A 19,177-nucleotide genomic window follows, 5' to 3' on the forward strand; every position below is an offset into this window, starting at 1 on the left:
TTTGTTTTTTTTTAAATCTTGCCCCAGTTCCTAAAGGGAATGTTACTGCTCATTTTTTTAATGTTGCTATCATCCTATTGTTAAATGATATTCTTACACTATGATTTTGGAGAAAAGAATTGACCAGTGTTTGTAAAACATATCCAACCTTTCTAATAGGCAATAGCGCCTGTAATGCTGTGCAGTTGCGGTCTTCATTTCCTAGCTTTCCAGATTTTAAAGGAGTTGATTTACTTAAGTCAAATAGGCTGTGCACTTTGTAAGCGTAGTTGCACTTATTTTCCCCAGTATTGAATAGATTGAAGCTCTGCTAATCTCTAGTATCAAATCATGTCCAAGCAAAATATGCATTTTTTTCACATGATTGGTTATTCTTTACAAACTGAAGTTTTCCCATATTCACAAGGCTTTGGGGGTAAATTAATGCAACTGCAAATGCAAAGTGCAAAGCCTACATATTTGTCTTTAGTAAATCAACCCCAGATCACATTGAATAGACTGAAGCTCTGCTGATCTCCAGCATCTAATCAAGTGCAAGCAAAAAATGCATATTTTTTTTTGTACCTGATTGGTTATTCTTTACAAACTGAAGCTTTCCCATATTCACAAGGCTTTGGGGAAAATTAGTGCAAGTGCAAGTGCAAAATGCAAAGTCTACGTATTTGTCTTTAGTAAATCAACTCCTTTGAAGCTCTTACAGGGTCATTAACCTGAAATGGTAGGCGGTGACACTCAGGCCGCGTACACACGGGCGGACTGTTCGCCCAACTTAGTTCGTCAAACAATCCGACAAACAGTCCGCTCAAAATTTGCATGAACGGACTTGACCACACACGATGAACGAACAGTCCACTGAAAGCGTGCGCGATGACGTACGTCCCGTACGACGGGACTAGAAATAGGAAGTCCAAGACACAGCAAAGCACCCTTTGGGCTCCTTCTGCTGACTTTGCGTTAGTAGAAGTTTGGTTAGAGACGATTCGCGCTTTTCAGACTTCAGCTTAATTTGTCCGTTCACTGCGGCGCAGTCTACCTGTGAGGTTTGTATCTGTCTTTCGGTACGCGTGGATCAGTTGTACCTGTTATTAGGCGCTTCTGGTCCGCACGTTTCTGGGTTTCAGGTCGTTCTTCATAGGTCTGGCTGTTCTTCAGTGCGTTCAGTTGAGCTTGTCTGTCCAGCCGACCGTTTCAAAGCCATGGAGAGTGGACGTACTCGGGAACGAGTTCGTGCTATATTGGGGCTTGGTGTTGGGGTTAATACTTTGACCCGAGCCCAGTCTGTGAACAGGGTGAGGAGGAGTTCATGGACAAAGAATTGGTTGCGCCAGCGTGACCAATTCTCGCATATGCCTTTACTCCGTGAGATCCGTGAGAATAATCCTGATGATTTCAGGAATTATCTCAGGATGACGGACCCCGTTTTTCACCGTCTGCTGGCTTTGCTGACCCCTTATATCAGCAGGCAGGATACCTGCATGCGGCAAGCCATCACTCCGGAGCAGAGGCTCGTCGCCACGTTGCGCTACTTGGCGACAGGGAGAAGCCTTCAGGACCTCAAGTTCTCGACAGGCATCTCCCCCCAGGCTCTGGGGATCATTATTCCAGAGACCTGTTCTGCCATTATTCGGGTCCTGCAGAAGGAATATATGAAGGTAAGTTTGTTCTTTTAATATTGCATTATATGCATTATATGCATTGTATGTTTGTATTCATTTCATCATGACTTTTAATATCCATGACAGGAATATGATGTGAATGTCCCCTTTATATGAATGCATGCATTTTATTTTTATTTTTTTTTACTTTTTTTTTTTTTTTTGTCATTTTTTTTGAGCTTTTTACCTTTTTGTGTCCCACGTGCATATTTGCTTTCATTAACGTCCTCAGAATTCAATCCTGGGCCCCATATACACCCACAGCCGAGACTGTTTTTCTCTATAATTCATATTGTCAGCTCCATTGTACTATTTTACTTGCCCCCCCACCCTTTGTATACTCTTTGTATACACCCTGTGTGTGTGTGTGTGTGTGTGTGTGTGTGTGTGTGTAGATAGATAGATAGATAGATAGATAGATAGATAGATAGATAGATAGATAGATAGATAGATAGATAGATAGATAGATAGATATATAGATATATAGATATAGATATAGATATAGATAGATAGATATAGAGATAGATATAGAGATAGATATAGAGATATATATAGAGATAGATATAGATATAGATATAGATAGATATATAGATAGATATATAGATATAGATATAGATAGATAGATATAGAGATAGATATAGATATAGATAGATAGATATAAATATAGATATAGAGATAGATATAGATATATAGATAGATAGATAGATATAGATAGATAGATAGATATAGATAGATAGATAGAGATAGATAGATAGATAGATAGATAGATAGATAGATAGATAGATAGATAGATAGATAGATATGGATTGATATATATGGATTGTCAACTCATTAATTAGTCCCCCCACTCAAATTGGTTGCAGGTGTTGGATACTCATTAATTAGTCCCCCCACCCCACTCAAATTGGTTGCAGGTGTTGGATACTCATTAATTAGTCCCCCCACCCCACTCAAATTGCTTGCAGGTGTTGGATACTCATTAATTAGTCCCCCCACCCCAATCAAATTGCTTGCAGGTTTTGGATACTCATTAATTAGTCCCCCCACCCCAATCAAATTGCTTGCAGGTGTTGGATACTCATTAATTAGTCCCCCCACCCCACTTACCCACCTAATTTATGTCCCCTGGTCCATCAGACCGGGCTGATTAATCTGTGAATTGGTCCGCCTATATTTTATTTTATTTTATTATTATTTTTTTTTTTGTTTTGCAGAAAACAAATTTGCAATATTTCTGTTTAACTGTTGTTCCAAAATGTTTTTGAGTTTTATTTGTTATGAATTGTTTTTATTTAATGACTAATTTTTTTTTCCTGTGTTTGACTCCCCAGTGTCCTTCCACGCCACAGGAATGGCAGACTGTGGCTTCCCAATTCGCTGCCCGTTGGGACTTTCCCAACTGCGGAGGGGCGATCGACGGGAAACATGTGAGGATTGTGCCCCCACCCCATTCGGGGTCCTACTATTGGAATTATAAGGGGTTCCATAGTGTGGTGCTAATGGCGGTGGTGTCGGCACAATGTGACTTTCTTTATGTGGATGTGGGGAAGAACGGCCGGATGTCTGACGGAGGAGTCTTTAGGCAGACCGAGTTCTGCCACCGTCTTATCACTGGTGGCCTGGACTTGCCACCAGATGCCGAGAATGTGGAGGGTCTACCGTTTGTGTTTCTGGCTGATGAAGCGTTCGGTCTGAGTGAACATCTTATGAAACACTTCCCCCAAAGGACCCTCACCCCGGAGAGGAGGGTTTTTAATTACCGGCTGGCCAGAGCAAGAAGGGTTGTGGAGAGTGCCTTTGGCATTATGGCCAGCCGGTTCCGTCTGTTACTGACAGCGATCAACCTTGCAGAATATAAACTGAACTATGTGATTCTGTGCTGCTGCATTCTGCACAATTTTCTACGTAAATTTTCAGGTAACCAGTACCTGCAGCCTATTGGGCCTGAGGCCGGACTAATATTTCCAGAACTGACAGGGCTTGATCATGCCCTTCCTGGCTTAGCCCCCCAAACAGCACGTGAGGTGCGTGACCGATATGTCAGCTATTTTAATGGTAGGGGGCTATTCCAATGCCAGCTGAGCAATAAAAATGTATTTTTCTTGAAATATGTATTGTCTGTTCAAATTTTTAAGTTTGGTTCTTGTTTGCTTTTCACGTTGCTTGTCTCCTACATTGTCCTAATTCAGGGATATGCAATTGGCCAACCTCCAGCTGGTGCAAAACTACAAGTCAATCATGCCTCTGGGTCTCATGCTTGTGGCTGTCAGTCTTGCTATGCTTCATGGGACTTGTAGTTCTGCAACAGCTGGATTTCCACTAATTGCATATTCCTGTCCTAGTGCATTTGTATAGCAAAGTGTTTTTTGACAATAGGAAATAAGGCCCTTTGTGACAGAAAACACAAAATGACTTCCCAAACTGGTATTGAGTATTGAAAGAAGTAGACACACACACACACACATCTTTTTTTTTGATTTTTTAATAGTGCACATTCCAACCAGTGCCTCTTTTTTAGATATTTTTCTTTTTGTGTTTTTTTTTTTTTGTAAACATAGAAATATATAGATATATCTATATCTAAAATACAATTATCACAAAAATTCAAAATAAAAGCATATTTTTAACTATTTACATAAAACAGGGGGTAAAGCCAAATTTTGAAGATGCACACCAAAAATTGGTAATGTCAACATGTGCTATGTACCATCATGAGTGATCAATGGACGTGTTTGGTGTGTGCAATCCCTTCCTCTCACATACTAGAATGAGGAAGGGTTTGCAAACCCCAAATGCGTCCATTGCGATCCTCTGATGGCACATAGCACATGTTGACACACCGTGTGCATCTTCAAAATTTGGCCTCTAAAAACAATATTGTAAAAACATTAAAAAAATTTTGGCAAGGAAATGAAGAACATGATGTTTCGTTTTAGGGAAAAGGGGCTTAGATTCTCCCTAAAACATCGATCATGTTCTTCATTTCCTGCCTCATAGTGACCAGTTGCTGTTGCATGGCATGGATTTGGTGTTGCATGGCATGGATGTTGTTCTCGATTAAATCCATCCTGCCATTCCAGGCCATGATCTGCCCAATCAGCCTCTGGGCACTGTCGCTTGTAAATGGCTCTGCAGCTTGTTGTCCTTCCACAACCAGATCATCACCTAAAAACATGTGTAGATAAAAAATTGGTTAACATATACAGCCATTAATTGTTTACCTTAAGCTGGGTTGTCAGACACTCACTTTGTGGGGTGTGTATCTCCACCACCTCTTCCTCCTCCACATCTAGCCCTGGGCTTGGCTGATCCAGTGGAGCTACGGAGCTTGGTCCAGCGGAGGATACGGAGCTTGGCTGTTCCCTCTCGGAGCTTGGTCCAGTGGAGGATACGGAGCTTGGCTGTTCCCTCTCGGACACTGGGCTGGGCAGCTCCAATACCGACGCGGGGCTGGGGCTAAGTGCCCAATCAGGCTGGCGAGGTCGGGGGGTCCTGGGCTGCTCCGCCTCTTGTCTGAGTCTCTGTTCCCCTATGAGAATGAAAAAAAAAAGGATACTTTTAAGCATAGTGATATTTGAGTTCAGAAATTTGAATATGAAACATTGGTTTGAAGTGGTGTACAATTATTAGCTGGTTATTACAAGCTCATAGTTTAATACATCATTAAAATGACTTTTTTTTAGTTAGGCTGTGTTCAGACTGCTGCGATGTGTGAACGCTGCAAATCTACTGTGGTTTCACGCATCGCATGCGTAGTTCGCACTGCCCTATGTGACCTGCTGGGAGTATCAGTGTAAAGTTTTATTGACACCTCCAAATTAGTTCTCATTTCACAGTGCAATCTTTAAACTCGGACAGGAATCGGACCACATGGTGTGAACACCCATGTGATCCGATTCGGCTGTGGACTAAAAAAAGGGCCATGTACAAGTTTGGGCCGGATGCGATGCGAATTCAGCCACTGCAGTGCGGTGCAAATCACATTTGATCTCGTACATTGCAGCAATGTGAACCTAGCCTTTAACCAAACTGTGATACTTTATATCTTTTGTCCAAGTTTCACAGACGGACACACTCAAATCATCCCCTGGAGTACCTGTGTGTGATTATGTCAAAAAATGTTCTATGATGTCCCAAACTACACTAAATGTTTCCCAGTCCAGATGTTGAACCAGCATTTTATCTATCTATCTATCTATCTCATTTTTTTTATTGAGTCTACATTGCACTGAATAAATTTATGAAACTTTATTAAAAATGTATATCCTAGAAACTGAGTGTGACAATTCAGTTTATCATGAACAATACAAAAAAATTAATAACTAATTAAAATCTAATCCAACACCAGATAAATTTACACCATATACAAATTCATGCTATTTACGCCCACATATACGAACAACCATATGCGCTCATTACATGAACTATTAACTACACGAACGATCAAATCCGCCAGATTTACATACAATACCTACACGAACGATTACGAACAAATCCGCCAGATTTACATACAATACCTACACGAACGATTACGAAAAATCCGCCAGATTTACATATAATACCTATACGAACGATTATGTCCGACAGTCACGATAAACGCGGAGTTTACTCACTTTTTTCAGGGCCTTTTTGATGCGGTGATATTGGTCCGGCTCCCTGGACTTGATGTCGGACCATCGTTTCCGGAGCTGGTCCTTGCCTCTTTGTACCCCAAATTTGTTCTGCAACGTTGTCACGACCTTATCCAAGATGGCGCTTTTCCGGACATTAGGTTTGGGGTACGGGCCATGTTCCCCATCATAGTCCTCCCTTCTTAATATAGCCACCATCTCCACCATCTCTTCAAAGGCCATATTGGTGGCCTTATATCTCCTCCTTGCTCCGGAAGCATGGGGTCCATCTCTTTCCTCCGCGCTGCTCACGCTGCTAATTGAATTTGCGTCCACCATTTTCTCCTATCATTCACCCACAGCGGAACGAGGGTAAAAGGGGCGGGGAAATACGGTCACAAGGAACGTCAGGGGCGGGCGACGCAGGCGGAGCCTGAACGCATGCGCTGTATATAAAGCGTTACCGCGAGGCTGTACACTTGTCCGAACGGAAGCAGCGAGTGCTACACGCGACGGTAAGATAGTTATCGTTTTATTTTAGTTTAATTTTAAGCCTGCGTTAGGAATGTGTATATTGAAATTTAATCTTATTGATGTTTAATTGATTTTTATGTGGGTTGGTGGTTGAGTGGGGTTGGTGTTTTGTGTGGTAGTGTGGGGGTGGGGGTGGGTGTATAGGGGGGGGTAGTGTGTGTGTGTGTGTGTGTGTGTGTGTGTGTGTGTGTGTGTGTGTGTGTGTGTGTGTGTGTGTGTGTGTGTGGGGGGGTAGTGTTTGTGTGTGTGGGGGAGGGGTAGTGTGTGTGTGTGTGTGGGGGGGGGGGGGGTAGTGTTTGTGTGTGTGGGGGGGGTAGTGTGTGTGTGTGTGTGTGTGTATGTGTATGGGGCGGTAGTGTGTGTAGTGTGTGTGTGTGTGTGTGTGTGTGGGGGGGTAGTGTGTGTGTGTGTGTGGGAGGGGTAGTGTGTGTGTGGGAGGGGTAGTGTGTGTGTGGGGGGTAGTGTGTGTGTGGGGGGGGTAGCGTGTGTGGTAGTGTGTGTCTCGCCTACATTGTCACAATATAAATAGTGTGCATTTGGTCTGACTTTTTTTTTTTGTATTTTTTATTTTTTTTTTGTTTTTTGTTTTTCAGAAAACAACATAAACAGAAAATGCAAAGGTATACCCCAGACCCCTTTAAGGAGGAGGCCTTCCTCTCCACATTTCTGGATTTAATTGAGTCGCACAGTAGTCTTTGGGATTCAAAACACCCCCAATATTCTAGCCGTGCTGCCCGGAAGAAGACACTGGAGACAGTTTTGACGTTTGTGAGAACCCGAGTCCCCCAGGCAGACACTGACTTTGTGAACGCCAAAATTAAGAACCTGCGTAGCGTGTATAGGCGGGAGTGCAGAAAGATCCTAGAGTCTCAAACATCAGGATCAGCAGCAGGTCAGGTCTATGTACCTAAGCTGTGGTATTATGACAGGCTGCGTTTTCTGGATGACACGTCAGAAGCCAGGCAGTCACTTTCTACTCTTCCGTCTACCCTTCCCTCCACCCTTCCCTCCACCCTTCCCTCCGCCTCAGGTGAGCCATCCCTGGAAGATCCAGACCCTTCCTTGCTGGACGAAGTTGATGCGCCCAGCTGGAGCCAGGTATATTTTAGTTTCTAAAGTTTGGATTGCTCAAATATTAATGATGTAAAGTTCAATGTTTGAATTGCTTCCAAATCTAGGATTTCATCACAAATTAAATTAGATATAAGGATACAGTAGTTTACACAAATGTGGCTCAAATCTTGGTGAACTGATGGAAAAATGATGGTGTCAAAATGATAGCCTTTTGTATTTCAAGACAAATGTATTTGCAAGTGAGAACTGTAAAATTGTTAGTGATTGATGATTTCAAAATATAGACATATTTTATTTATTGATTTCTTTGTTTTTTTACACAGGATGAGCTCACCCAGGAGGAGGCCGGGACCAGTGGTATGGAGGAGGAGGCCGGGACCAGCCACACACAGGAGCTAGCTGGGCCCAGCAGGAGTCAGACGGAAAGCCAGGTCCCTCCCCTCCGCCTAGCCAGCAAAAGGCCCAGGAGGATGACCCGTACAGAGGAGGAGTCCTTGGCACTTATACGCCAAGCCACCCAAGTTCTGTCCAAACCCCCCAATCCGGAGGAGGCCTATGGCACTTATCTGGCTAGTAAGCTACTCGAAATGGAAAAACCACAGCGCAACTTGTGTGAAGCAATATTTTTTGATGCCATCCAACGGGGTCTGAAGGGTGAGCTCACACCGACCACCAAGCTTTATAACGCAGACCCTACTGCTCCTCCTCCTCCTCCTCCTCCTCCTCCTCCTCCTACCACAAGTCCACCACCAGAGGCACAGCCTCCAGCGACGCGTGGAGGGAAGGCTAGACGGAAGAGTCGCAAGTGACTGCCTGGCTTCAGTCTGCTCTGAAAGAAGACGCAGGCTGTTGTAGTACCACAGTCTGGGGACATAGATCTCATCTGCTGCTGTTCCTGGTCTTTGGGATTCTAGGACCATGTTGTGCTCCCTATTTACATGCTACACAGGTTCGGAATTTTGGTGGCCACTCACTTGATGTGTGCCTGGGGGACAAAAGGCTTCACAAACGTCTAAATTGTCTCCAGTGTTGCCTCCCTCTTGATTTAGTTTTGTTCTGAGGAAAAATAAAAATTTATTTATTTATTATTTCAAAAAAATATTGTATGTTTTTTTTTTTGTTTTTTTTTTTGGCTTAAAAAACAAAGTTTATTTGTGAGTAGGCAGATACATGTCAAAAGACTCTGGGGGTTATTTACAAAACACACGTTCATGTAAATATGCTAACTTCAAGTGCAATTTTTAAAGCACTGCAAGTGCACTTGGAAGTGCAGTCGCTGTAAATTTGAGGCTTAACATTTGAAATGAGGGGAAGCTCTGCTGATTTTGAACATGCAATCATGTGTAAGCTAAAATGCTGGTTTGGGTATCTATCTATCTATCTATCTATCTATCTATCTATCTATCTATCTATCTATCTATCTATCTATCTATCTCTACTTGCATAGTCCTGCTTGGCCAAAAAAAATGCAAGTCCATCTTGTTTCAACCCCCCCCACAAAAAAAAAAAAAAAAAATGACAATAGTAGTTCCAAAAATATATAGTAATAGATAAATTCTATATTTTTTTTTAATAAATAAAAATATATATATACATATATATATTTTTTTGGGGTTTTTATATATATATATATATATATATATATATATATATATATATATATATATATATATATATATATATATCTATATATCTATATATATATATATATATATATATATATATTTTTTTTTTTTTTTTTGGGGGGGGGGGGGGGGGTTTAAAAAATAATTTAGAATATATTTTTTCTATAATTGGAAGATTAATCATAGGATGAGGATGAATAAAAACATGTGGTATAACACTGTTCAGCGGACAAAGTTGGGCGAACAGTCCGCCCGTGTGTACGCGGCCTAAGTTTTACCCAAACTTTGCATTGCAGGAAAATCTAAAAATTCACAAACAGATATTCCCAAAAATGTAAAAGGACCTCTTTATGTTACAATACAAAGTGTTATGTTACAACAACAGAAGCAGTGAGCAAAGCCTTTTAATTCACTTCTGACAACCCTTTTAAAAATAGACAGGTCAGATTTATTTTACGTTAGCATTTAATTTCCCATTGTCTAAATGACTTATATTCTACATGGCATATTGTAAGGATATGACAGCCAGATTAACACTGCAAAGCCATCAGTATTAATTTTTCCATACTGCAGTGAGGTATGCACAGCAGGATATTCAGATTATGCTAAGCATAAATGAACAGGGAAATAACTCATTTTTTTCTCTTTCAAGATGAAACTAACAATGTAACATTATAGAAGTCTTAAGTCAGCAAAGGATCAGAACAACAGTGAAACTGTATGCCTAGGATAAAAGAATGTTTGCTAAAACCTTGCAGCAAAAAAATGATAAGATGTAACATGTTACATTTTGGAAAATATATTAATTGCTTTTTTTTGCAATAAGTAAGCCTTAAAGCAATAGCAGCACATACAAAATATGATTAATGTATTTTTTCCTAATAGCCGTGAGAGGAAATGGTGCATTTTATTATTGAACAGACAATAACCGATTAATGGCTAATGAGCATTCAATAAAGATACAATTTGCCTTACTTATTACAGCTCATGTGCATATGTCAAAGCAACAATCATGAGCAAACAGATCAAATCCTCGCAGTATTTAGATTACACCCATGAAGCAGGTTGACACTTATGAGCAGTTTATTGATAAGTTTGGTTTGCTATGAAGTCTAGACTTTAGTGTTCAACCATACACTGATTAAACCTTGGCATGGCAAAAATAAAAATGTGATTTTCTCTGAGGGCCCATTTGTACCAGAATTCAGTCTTCTCATATTAATTATTTAATACATTGTCAGAATAATCTATACCAGATTAGGTCCAGTTAAAAAATAAAATTTTATTTCTTGCAGTGGTGATCCTAGTATCTTTTTAATATATGTTCTTAATAGTGAAATAAATATTCAGCTAAAATTAAAAACGAAACCTTAAAATGTATGCAGAGTGCATCATTTAACTTCACCGTACTTCAGTTATTTATCAAGGCATCTCTGTAGTGCACCAATTCAACCCACTCCTTTTGGTGGTAATCTGAGGATATGTGTTTCCCTGCTCCTGATCAAAGAAAGCTATTCATAAACATACCTACTGCAGGCTACTTTCTCTCACATACAGAAAGGATAACATAAAAAAAGTCAGAATATGGCCTTATTTACATGGGCATACATACAGTATGCATACATCCTTGCTAAGGGCTATGTTTCCATGCACCAGATGCACAGGTAATCTGTCTAATGGGATGCAGAGACAGGGACACACACATGCATCTGTATGGCTGTCAAATTGGGACAAATAGCTGTGTTCATCTAGCTGACTGTGTCCCACTAGACATTACTTGAATTGCCTACAGGTGGATGCATGGAACACCCGTAAATCCCATGTGGGCAAAGATGGCCCTTTGCATGGTTGTACTAATAGGTACACCTGTATTCAGATTTGAACCTTTCTGACAAGTTTACTATAGCTTGCAATATAGCAGACAGAGAAAGAGGGAGTATACATCAAAGACTTCATTAAGTGAACTACAAGTGGCCAAATGAGGAGTTTTCTGGTTTTTGTCAGCCATTGATTATACAAATTTGGATTAATGTAAACTGAGTGACCTTGTAGGGTTTGCTAAACGAATACCTTGCACAATCTCCACCGCCTTCCTGGTGGTATGATTATTTCAGATTTTTGGTGCTGAAAGTGGTATAATTATTTTGCATGGAAATTTGGCGTTTTATATTGTAGGTCTGAAATTCTTAGGAATAACTCACTTAACCACTTCAGCCCCGGACCATTTTGCTGGTCAAAGACCAGATCACTTTTTGCGATTCGGCACTGCGTCGCTTTAACTGAAAATTGCATGGTCAATCGACATGGCTCCCAAACAAAATTGGTGTCCTTTTTTTCCCACAAATAGAGCTTTCTTTTGCTGGTATTTGATCACCTCTGCGGTTTTAAATTTTTGCGCTATAAACAAAAATAAAGCGACAATTTTGAAAAAAACGCATTATTTTTTACTTTTTGTTATAATAAATATCCCCTAAAAATATATAAAAAAAACATTTTTTCCCTCAGTTTAGGCCGATACGTATTCTTCTACATATTTTTGGTAAAAAAAATCGCAATAAGCGATTATTGATTGGTTTGCGCAAAAGTTATAGTGTTTACAAAATAGGGGATAGTTTTATGGCAATTGTATTAATAATTTTTTTTTACTAGTAATGGCGGCGATCAGCAATTTTTATTGTGACTGCGTCATTATGGCGGACACGTCGGACATTTTTTACACATTTTTGGGACCATTTTTATTTATACAGCAATCACTGCTATATAAATGCAGTGATTCCTGTGTAAATGACACTGGCAGTGAAGGGGTTAACCAGTGGGTGGCAGTGTAGGGGTTAAGTGTTCCTTGGGGTGTTACTAACTGTGGGGGGCTGGGCTTTCATTTAGTGAACACTGATCTCTGCTCCAATCACATGGAGCAGAGATCAGCGTCACTAGTTGCTAGGCAGAATGGAGAAATGCTGTTTACAATGGCATTTCTCCATTCAGCTGCCCCGTGAGACGATCGTGGGTATGCCCGCAGCGATCGAGTCCGACCCCTGACCGGACTCACGGGGGTCCCGACCGCCACGCTTGCAATGGCAGGGCAGCATTAAAGATTGGATGTACCTGTACGCCAATATGCCTGCCCGTGTCATTCTGCCGACGTACATCGGTGTGCGCCGGTTGGGAACCGGTTATATCTGTCCAAACCAGACTCTAGTAGACATCCCGGGTATGATAAAGTTTGAAAAAATTAAAGAAAAAATTATAATATAATAAATATAAATAATTATACCAAATAATAATATAATAATAATAAAACTTATTCAATAATGTAATCAAATCAAAAACACTGAAATTTACTCAGTTGCAGAATTGTCGCTGTCATTACTTTTCAGTGTTTAATGACGGATCTCCCCACAAATCACTATCACTCAATTCTGCGATTGATTCTAATTTATTATCGCTGTTTTCTAGCTGGTCTAAATCTACTTTTGATGTAAAGGGACGGTTTTGGTTGCTATGGACAATCTCCAGTTTCCAGACAGAAAGAACAGTTTTCAGAATATAAAACTGCATGCAGGGCACTGGAGAAACCACAAGGGACAAAACGGAAATAGGGGAAATAATTACATGCAGTGTACTGTATGTATAGTGTGTGTTTCACTTTTTGATTTTGGCGCCGTAATCCATCCCCGTGCGTCGCAATGCTAGTGGGGAACGGGGCTCGTTTCCATGATGAATCAAGCGGAGTACGAGCCTCCCTCACTGCGGGGACGACATCGCAGGATCCAAGGAACAAGGTAACTAAGCTCTTCATGGATCCTGCTATGCGATCCCGAGTCTGGCTCGGGGTTACCGCTTTTTATTCTGAAATTCCCCCCCGAGCCAGGGAGTGGGAATACCACCAGGGAGATTAACTAAACAAACAAAAAAAGGTTAACATTTTTGAAAAAGAAAAAATGTTCTTCTTCCCCCGATGTGCACTAATGAGGCTGCACAGATGTGCACTGATGAGGCTGCACTGATGAGATGGCACCAATGAGCACTGATGAGCTGCATTGATGGGCACTGATGGGCATTGATGAGACTGCATTAATGGACATGGATGAGGCTGCACTGATGAGGTGGCACCAATGGGCCCTGATAAGCTGCACTGATGGGCACTGATGAGGTGGCACTGATGGGCACTAATAAGCTGCTGATCTGCACTGATAGGGCTGCACTGATAATCATGGCACTGTTGTTACCGGCTATCCGTTCCTCACACAGAGACAGCACGTGAGGAACATAATTCCAATAACTGGCAAGTCTATTTACTTGTGATCAGCTGTGATTGGACACAGATGATCACACGATAAAGGGCTGCTGTGATTGGAACTTTATCATGGTCCGTGATCAGCTGTGTCCAAAGGAGCTCACCCAAGGCACGGTTCTGGGAGGATGTCCATGGATGCCCTCAAAGAACTAGAGCCGCACTGTAGCTAAGCGCCTCAAAGAACTACAGCCTATGGCACTGTAGCTAGCTCCCGAGACGTGGATGAAAGAGAAAAATTGATCAAAGATTACAACAAAGAATTGTTCGAATGGTGGATAAAGAACCTCAATCAACTTCCAGACAAACTCAAGCTGACCTTCAGGCACAGTGTACAACTAAATGAAAAGGGATGCTATGGTAGGCAACCCAGGAGGTCACCACTGCTGACACAGAAACATAAAAAAGCCATATTGGTGTTTGCCAAAACTGACCTGAGAAAGCCACAATCATTTTGGGAGAATGTGCTGTGGACTGGACAGAGAAAACAAAATGACAGCTTTTTGATAAAGCCCATCATTCTACTGTTTTCAGAAAAATAAATAAGTTCTTTAAAGAAAAGAATACAGTCCCCCAAGTCTAACATGGTGGAGGTTCTCTGATGTTTTGGGGTTGTTTTGCTAGGCACTTATGGATTAGGCACTGGATGTCTTGACCGTGTGCATGGCATTATGAAATCTGAAGACTACCAAAGAATTCTGGGGTGCAATGTAGGGCCCAGTGTCAGAAAGTTGGGTCAGAGGTCATGGATTTTATGGCAGGACAATGACCCAAAGTACACGTCAAAAAGCACTCAGAAATGGTTTAAGACAAAGCACTGGAGTGTACTGAACTGGTCAGCAATGAGTCCAAATCTAAATCCCATAGAGCACCTGAGGAGAGATCTCAAAACAGCAACTGGGAAAAGGAACCCTTCCAATCTGAGAGACCTGGAGCAGTTGGCAAAAGAAGAGTGGTCCAAAATTTTAGTAGAGAGGTATAAGAATCTCATTGATTGCAGTTTTTTTTTTCCAAAGGTTGTGCTACTAAATATTAAATTAAGGTTGCCAATAATTTTTTTTCCAGTCCATTTTTTGAGTTTTTGCATGGAATGTGTCATATTTGGCTTTTTGTGTCACCACTTTTTTGTTTTATTCCAATACATATAAAAGAAATAAACATGTGAATGCCTAAACAATTATAAATTGCAACAATTTCCTGGGCAAAGTGGGCATTATCTGAAAGAAATGCAGGGGTGCCAATATCTTTGTCCATGACTGTATATATACGTATACATATTATACATAGAATGCTAAGGAATGCAAACAACAAAGATAATTTTCTCCAAACCAAAATGCATTTTCAGAAAAATAACTGTAGTAAAGGTTCCATTCTGGTGATTAAAGCAGTCACTAACTGTACATATTGAAGGAAAACCAGTCTGTAAAAAGTAAACATGACCAATAATGATCAACACAGTGAAGGTTTAGGACACCGTCTGTCATAAATACTTTTTTCTTGTAAGGATGATTTTACTTTCGTTAGGTTCAATTAGTGACAGGGTACTTTAAGCTGGTATAGCAAATCCTAGTTATTCAGTCCCAACATAGCAACTTGGTCAAACATTGTGGAAGTATTCAAAGTTAAAGAAGAATTCACGGTATGGCATTTTAAACATAGTTATACATGGGCGCCATTCTGAGTATACTTTGCATTTTTTTAAAGAATGCAAAGTGTGCTCTGATTGGACAAGGTGGATAATCAGAAAATGCTTTGCATTCATGGAGAAAATGCAGAGCATACTCAGAATGGCACCCGTGCCAAGCTGCCAACCTCCTTTGTTTACAATGCAGCAGGACAGCCGCTTGGCACAGGGCCCAGAAGCAAGTGGAGATCAGTGGATTAGTGCTGTCTATTACAATGTTTTCCAGCTTTTATAAGAATCTCACAGATATAGTATATGCATAGTTAACTGGTTCCCGACTGGCACAGGCCGATGTACGTGGGCAGAATGGCACGGCTGGGCAAATGGGCGTACCATGTACGTAAGTTTAAATTTGCCCTCGAGCCATTGCGTGCGCGCCGCTGATGGCATTACTAGTAAAAAAAAATTATTAATAAAAATGCCAGAAAACGGTTATTGCGATTTTTTTAATTTTAATTTTTTTACCAAAAATATGTAGAAGAATACGTATTGGCCTAAACTGAGGGAAAACATTTTTTTTTTATATTTTTGGGGGATATTTATTTGCTTTATTATAGCAAAATGTAAAAAAATAATGCGTTTTTTTCACAATTGTCACTCTTTTTTTGTTTATAGCGCAAAGAATAAAAACCGCAGGGGTGATCAAATAATACCAAAAGAAAGCTCTATTTGTGGGAAAAAAAGGACAGCAATCTTGTTTGGGAGCCACATCGCACAACCGCGCAATTTTCAGTTAAAGCGACGCAGTGCCGAATCGCAAAAACTGCTCTGGTCTTTGGCAAGCAAAATGGTCCGGGGCTTAAGTGGTTAAATTAATCCTGGGTTCACAATGGTCAGCCACTTGGCAAAGGAACTTGAATTAAGTGGAGATCACTGGAGTAGTGGCCTCTACTACTGTGATTTCCAGCTTCCAGGGGAATTGACCAGGTATGCATATACATAGTTACATTGGTCCATGATGGACCAATGTAACTATGTAAAAAATGCCATACCTGGAATTATTCTTGAAGCAGTTATTTTATACGAAGGCCTGATTTTTCTGTATGGTTGTTTGCTTCCCTTTAAATTCCTCCTACAAGCAACCATGTCATTGTCAGTCATCTAAATGGGTATTGCATTGCATTACAGAAATGTTTCATCTTCTTAAATACATTATTGCCACAGACATAGGTTACATGCACATATACAGTATATACACATGACCATTCTGAACCCAAGCAAAAACCCTACCCTAGCACTCAATTTTTGTTTTTTATCAAAAAAATGTATTGCGCACATGAATATTATTCATACAGTACAACAGACAGTTTTAACAATAAACTTTGGACAAATCCAGGTGTGCTTGGCTGAGCCTTATAAAGACTCAATAAACAAATAATTAACCAGAACCAAAAAAAAAACAGTCAGGTAGCCCAAAAAAAAAAACCCTCCCTCCCCAGGGGATGTCTGCTTTCAGTGTTATGCTCGACAGTATACAAAAAAAACTCTGTCCCATTGAAAAGGTATACTCACTCCCTTCCCTCTATTATTTTACAAAAAGTACAAGTAGTCTTAAGCGGACTAATGGCCTAATTGTCTATTTCCCCCTCCTCTTCCAGCGTATTTTCAGAGTCTACCCACCGAAACCATACCTTCCTATACTTCTTGGGAGCCCCTCTAGCTTTATAGGTCATTTTATACATCAGCATATCAACATTTATTATTTTTATCCACATCCCCAGCGTCAGCAGTTCGTCATGTATCCAGCATCTGGCAATGAGTTTCCTCACGCCAAAGAATGGAATTCTAAGGAACAATTATGTGTATGCATTCATCTCCTCTTGATCAAAGACTCCAAGGAGGCATCGTAAGGGGGAGCAAATGTTAGGGAGATTAAACTGGTCCAAAATACATTCAGTCACCCGCGACCATAGTGGTCTCACTTTTTCACAGTCCCAAACCATATGTAGGAAAGTGCCCTCTGCCCTCTTGCATTTATGGCATATAGCCGAGTCCCTCCTCTGCATTCAGTAAAGTCTAGCTGGTGTATAATACTGTTGATGCAGATAACGGAACTAAATCATTTTATCCATAGCGGAGATAACAGACACCAAATGCGTGTCCAGTAACTCCTGCCACAGGTCTTCTGACAACTCTGGGACAATCGCCACTCATCGCGCTATGGGCCTAGAAGTTGTTGTCATTACCCTGGGGCCCACTGCCCCATAATATCTAGAAATTTGCTTAGCTGGGTCTGGATCAATCAGAACCTACTCCAAGTCTGTATTCTGCCCCGTAATTTTACCCCCCCAAACTGCGCGGTCGTAGCCTGACACAACTGCGCATATCGAAAGAACCAGGTCTTAGGTACTCCAAATTGTTCTCTTAGTTGTGCAAAAGTACAGAGTTATCCTGATAAATGTGATGTAAATATTTTATGCCATATCTAGCCCATGTGCTGTGCTCATCTGGTAATTTTTGAAACTCCTCCTGGGTTTTGTTACACCACAGGGGGCTATTTGGAGATAACCACAGGGGATCGTTTTTCCTCCGTTGAGAGGATAAATTAAATACTTTCCCTGGGAGTGCCATAACCGATCCCACCTTCCTCCCTGGGATCCCCTTCCTGTATAACATATTTTTTATAACATATTTTGTTACACCACAGGGGGCTATTTGGAGATGACCACATTTTATTATATCTTTTCATGTGACAACACTGTAGAAATTACACTTTGCTACAATATAAAGTAGCAAGTGTACAGCTTGTATAAAAGTATACATTTGCTGTCCCCTCAAAATAACTCAACACACAGCCATTCATGTCTAAACTGCTGCCAATAAAAGTGAGTACACCCCTAATTGAAAATGTCCAAATTGGGCCCAAAGTGTCCATATTTTGTGTTCCCATCATTATTTTCCAGCCCTGCCTTAACCCTCTTGGGCATGGAGTTCACCAGAGCTTCACAGGTTGCCACTGGAGTCCTCTTCCACTCCTCCATGATGACATCACAGAGCTGGTGGATGTTAGAGACCTTGCTCTCCTCCACGTTCCATTTGAGGATGCCTCACAGCTGCTCAATAGAGTTTAGGTCTGGAGACAAGCTTGGGCAGTGCACCACCCCAGCGGTGGCAGCACTTATGCAGCCCCAGACCATGACACTCCCACCAACATACTTGTCTTTGTACTCTTCACCTGGTTGCCACTAGACACGCTTGACACCATCTGAACCAAATAAGTTTATTGTGGTCTCATCAGACCACAGAACATGGTTCCAGTAATCATGTTCCTAGTCTGCTTGTCTTCAGCAAACTGTTTGGAGGCTTTCTTGTACATCACCTTTAAAAGAGGCTTCCTTCTGGGACAACAGCCATGCAGACAAATTTAATGCAGTGTGCGAAGTATGGTCTGAGAACTGACATATTGACCCCATATCCCTTCAACCTCTGTAGCAATGCTGGTAGCACTCATACGTCTATTTCCCAAAGACAACCTCTGAATATGACGCTGAGCATGTGCACTCAACTTCTTTGGTCGACAAGGGCGAGGCCTGTTCTGAGTGGAACCTGTTTTGTTAAACCGCTGTATGGTCTTGGCCACCATGTTGCAGCTCAGTTTCCGGGTCTTGGCGATCTTCTTATAGCCTAGACCATCTTTATGTAGAGCAGCAATTCTTTTTTTTTAGATCCTCGGATAGTTCTTTGCCATGAGGTGCCATGTT

The 19,177-nt window shown here is 41.0% G+C and overlaps 1 protein-coding gene across 1 annotated transcript in view; it reads right to left on the minus strand.

The window, feature by feature from the left end:
- TAFA2 (TAFA chemokine like family member 2) overlaps positions 1-19,177 on the minus strand; it is a 395,936-nt gene that overhangs the window by 254,347 nt on the left and 122,412 nt on the right. The gene's annotated exons all lie outside the window — the stretch shown is intronic.

Source organism: Lithobates pipiens, unplaced genomic scaffold (genome assembly GCF_037356315.1).
Source record: "Lithobates pipiens isolate NorthernLeopardFrog02 unplaced genomic scaffold, aLitPip1_a1.2 Scaffold_8, whole genome shotgun sequence".
In the NCBI taxonomy this organism is placed as follows: domain Eukaryota; kingdom Metazoa; phylum Chordata; class Amphibia; order Anura; family Ranidae; genus Lithobates; species Lithobates pipiens.